Source organism: Aegilops tauschii, chromosome 7 (assembly GCF_002575655.3).
Source record: "Aegilops tauschii subsp. strangulata cultivar AL8/78 chromosome 7, Aet v6.0, whole genome shotgun sequence".
Classification (NCBI taxonomy): Eukaryota; Viridiplantae; Streptophyta; class Magnoliopsida; order Poales; family Poaceae; genus Aegilops; species Aegilops tauschii.
In genome coordinates, this window is record NC_053041.3 from 329,687,268 (window position 1) to 329,691,773 (window position 4,506).

Genomic DNA, 4,506 nt, shown 5'->3' on the forward strand with positions numbered 1-4,506 from the left:
TAGTGGAACAAATCAAGAAGGCTCAACAGGGACATCCCAGTATCGAAGGCATAAAGAAGAAAATGAATCTTGGTAAGACTTCAGAATTCGTCACGGACAGTGTACATTATGGTACCGAGACAGACTTGGCGTACCTAACATTGAGGAACTCAAGCAACAGATCTTGACGAAAAGCCACACCGCCCCATACTCGATCCATCCTGGAGGAACCAAAATGTACAAGGACATCCAGGAAAGATTTTGGTGGCACGGTATGAAAAGAGATATAGCCACGTTCATTGCTTGTTGCGATTCATGTCAGCGCATCAAGGCAGAGCACCAAAAGCCAGCAGGGCTACTCCAGCCTAACAGGATACCGGAGTGGAAATGGGATGAAATCGGAATGGACTTCATTGTCGGATTACCCCGGTCACAACGCGGAAATGACGCCATATGGGTCATCACAGACCGACTAACCAAGGTTGCTCATTTCATTCCCGTGAAGACTACCTCCTCCACACAAAGACTGGCAAAACTTTATCTCTCCCATATAGTTTGCTTGCACGGAGTCCCAAAGACTATAATATCAGACCGAGGCACCCAATTCGTCTCCAAATTTTGGGATCACCTACAACAAGCTCTGGGCACGCAACTGGCTTTCAGTACAGCATACCACCCTCAGACCGATGGACAAACAGAACGTGTAAACCAAATCCTAGAGGATATGCTAAGGGCCTATGTGCTCACCTATGGATCCAGTTGGGAAGAGAGTTTGCCGTATGCCGAATTTGCTTACAACAACAGTCACCAAGCCAGCTTACAAATGGCACCATTTGAAGCATTGTATGGACGGAGATGTCGTTCCCCCCTGAATTGGTCAGAAACAGGTGACCGCCGTATCTTCGGCCCAGACATGCTTAAGGAGGCCAAGGAGAAAGTTAAACAAATCAGGGACAGACTCAAGACAGCACAGAGCCGACAGAAGAGCTACTATGATCAGAAGCACCGTGAGGTCAGCTTTGAACCTGGTGATTCTGTATACCTCCGAGTATCTCCTATGAGGGGTCTGCAACGGTTCAAAATTAAGGGGAAGCTAGCCCCAAGATTTATTGGACCATTTTGTGTAAAGGCACGAAGAGGCACGGTGGCCTACCAACTAGACCTCCCCAAGGAGCTGTCAGACGTCCATGACGTGTTCCACGTCTCACAGTTAAGAAAATGTGTGAGCAACCCGGAAAAACATGTATCTCATGAAGACATTGATATGCAACCAGACCTCACCTACAGAGAAAGGCCAGTAAAGATTCTAGAAGAGTCTGAACGGAGGACCCGTCAGAAAACGACAAGATTTTTCAGGGTTCAGTGGAGCAACCACACTGAGGATGAAGCTACATGGGAAAGGGAGGATTTCCTTCGAGCAGAGTATCCATATCTATTTGAGGATCAGCAGAAATCTCGAGGACGAGATTTTTCCTAAGGGGGTAGGTGTTGTGACACCCAAGTTTTTATTTGGATTTTTCAAAAGATTTTATTTGACTTGAGGGGAGTGATTTAAATTTTTCTTCAAGAGAACTCTCCCTCTCATATATTTTTCTTTATGGCAAAAGTTTTGTTTGGATTCACCCAAGATCTGCCTTTGGACTTGGAAGTTCTTGCTTTTCTTTTGGACTCCAGGCAAAATGTTTTTCATTTGGGAAAATAACTTTTGAAAATCTTTTTGAATTTGCACTATGGCTTTTGGAAAATCCTTTGCCACTTTCAACAAATCCTTCTTGCCATGGCATTAGTGCAAATCCTCTCTCCTAACCACTTCCTCACCTTTGGATCATGATTTGCATCAAATCCAGCAAGTTGAACCTCCCCATGTGATTATTTCCATTCAAATTATATTCAAACTAATTTATGTCTTCTATTCTACCACTTGGAGATTTACAAAGGAACCCCACTTTCTGTCTTGATTTTTGGCACCAAACCTTTTTCCCCTCCTAGTCCTTTGAACCCTCAACCTAGAACCATGAAGATCCACTGGTCTTCAGTTCAAAATTTTCAAACTACACTTGCTGCAAGTTTGGACCAGATTTGTCAAATTTGGTGAAATTCATTCCAAACCTTCTCCAAAAATTCCAAGTAAAATTAGGCAGCGTCTGGGTGCATTTAGTGGTCATCTCACCAAGTTACAGCTCCAGAAAAATTTATCTCATAGCCTAAACCTTCTGTCGAACACCTGCAATGCACTGTCTTTGTCAAAGTTCAGAAAGTTCAGAGATTCAGTCAGTGGCTGCTGTCGTTTTCTTCAGAGGAGGACGTCGATCTCGCCAGTGCCACCGCGTCGCCTTGCTCCTCGTCCCCGCCCCCTTGTTCCTGCACCGCACGAACGCCTGGCACCTTGCGGGCGTCGGCAACGAGCAGCAGAAGGTGCGCCGCCCCGTGACCGTCGCCGGCGGCGGCTTTGCAGACGCCAACGGGAGACACGGCGCCGACGACGCCACCCAGCGCCGCCCAAACCACCGGAGCTCGCCGCGTGGCCTTCCACTCCCCCGAACGCGTTGCCGCTCTCGTCGTGAACCGCAGGGCGCGGAGCGCGCTCTTTGCCGCCGTTGAGCCCGTGCGGTCACCTCACCATGGACCGATGCCATTACGCCAAGACCGACCCCGTTTAGCTGCAAAACGAATCCAGTAACCTCCACTGATGCTGCCCGGCCGCTCAAACCCCCTGCCAATCCACTGCTCCGCCGTAATCGCTCGCCGGAGATTCTCCGTTCACGGCCACCCCGTCGATCTGCCTATAAATAGAGGCCCCGAGCTTCAACTCGAGCACCCACCAGCACTGCACTTCCCCTAGAGCACGCCTAGCCACTAGAAGAGCCCCGAGGAGGTCTCCTTCCTCGACTCCGGCCGCCGCGACCCGCCACGGGATCCAGCCCGATTCGCCCCCGTGTGTGCTCCTGCGCCTCCATTCTCTTGCCAGTAGCTTCACTATGCATCCCTCTTTCTGACCCGCACTTCAATTTGAAGCTTGCAGCCCTTCACCGGAGTTCCCCATCCTCACCCGAGCCGCCGTCCGCCGGAGAAAGTGTCGCCGTCGACGTGGTGCTCCCCGTTGGACGAGTCCACCACCCACCGACGCAGAAGAGGACGCTGAAGCTCTTGGTACCCTCCGTTCCTCCTAACTCGCCGTGGTTCGACGCCGGCGTCCACCGCAGTCTTCGGGCGCCGGCAAGCTTTTCAAACCTGACATGTGGACCCCGCGTGTCAGCCTCTGTTCTTTTATTCGCGAACCGTTTTCTGTTGGCGCCTTCGGGCAGAATACGTTTTCTCCTTTGCGCTTGCCATTCCCAACCGAAGCGTTTTCTGTTTTCTCAGTTAAAACCCTGGAACTTTTCTGTTTCATTACAGATAAGTCCCTGGACAGAAACCTTTATAACTTTTTAATAAAAAGGTATTTTTGAGTGATTCTTTTTCTGACAATCTTCAAATTTTGTCTAGTTTTTTATGGGATTTATTTGAAAAATATTTGGAAAAGTGTCTGTGCATGTGTTGATTTTCACGTTAGTACCCGTTTCGTGATTGCCGTAGGTTCCGGGAGAGGTGACGGAGCCGCGAACTTCGCCGAGCTAGACTCCGACTTCTCCGAACCAGGCAATCATGTTTTGAACATTTGATATGACAGGTGTTTGTCATGTTCACGTGAGAGTTTGTGCGTGGCAAATGAATGTCGGTAAATACCTCGTTGCTTGTAAGGCAACAACCCTGTTGTTCCAAAGTTGCGATGATCTCTGATGAGAGATGGCCTAATCATGTGGTGACATGAAGGGCAGCAAGGTGGTACTGTTGTAGCATGCCAGCCTTGCGTCATCCGACTTTTTCCGACGTTAACGTGGTTGGAGCCGCGTTATCGTCCTTTCCCCTTTCCGTGCTACCACAAGTCTCATTGCCAGGATGCGGTTTAGTAAGTTGGTAACCTCTTTCCGTGTACACACCAAACAGAGAGGCCGGGATGATGGTACCTTGGCCCAGGATTAAAGCCAGTCATTCGGTCAGGGGGCATGGGTGTTTCCGGTTGGGACCGAGAGGGGGGGCACCCCCTTAAAGCGCGCGTATAGAAATTTGATCCCATGCTACGCGAGGTTGTAGCCTCCCCGTCTCAAGGTTTTTCTTGAATGTTGCCGAGGGTGATCCCTGGCTTCGGATGGATGAATTGGGTGTGTACTGGTTAGACGTGTTTCTTCCAAAACACCGTAGACGGAACTAGTCCCCGTGACTACTGAAATCCGTTGGCTGTGGTTAAGTACAAACTCTGCAGAGTCAATTCTTTCCAAATCATCGTATCCATGATCCAGCAGTGTAAGTTTTGCATCCATATCTATCGGTGTGAAGAACTTGTCCCCGGTGAACAAGTTCAAGTGGTAAATTCAGATCTAATGTTATTCCTGTGGATGGACTAACTTTATATTTGTCTCATGCTTGTGATAATTCATGTTCCCGAACTACTGTATTAATGAGTTGTGATATAAGCCCTTTATGAGA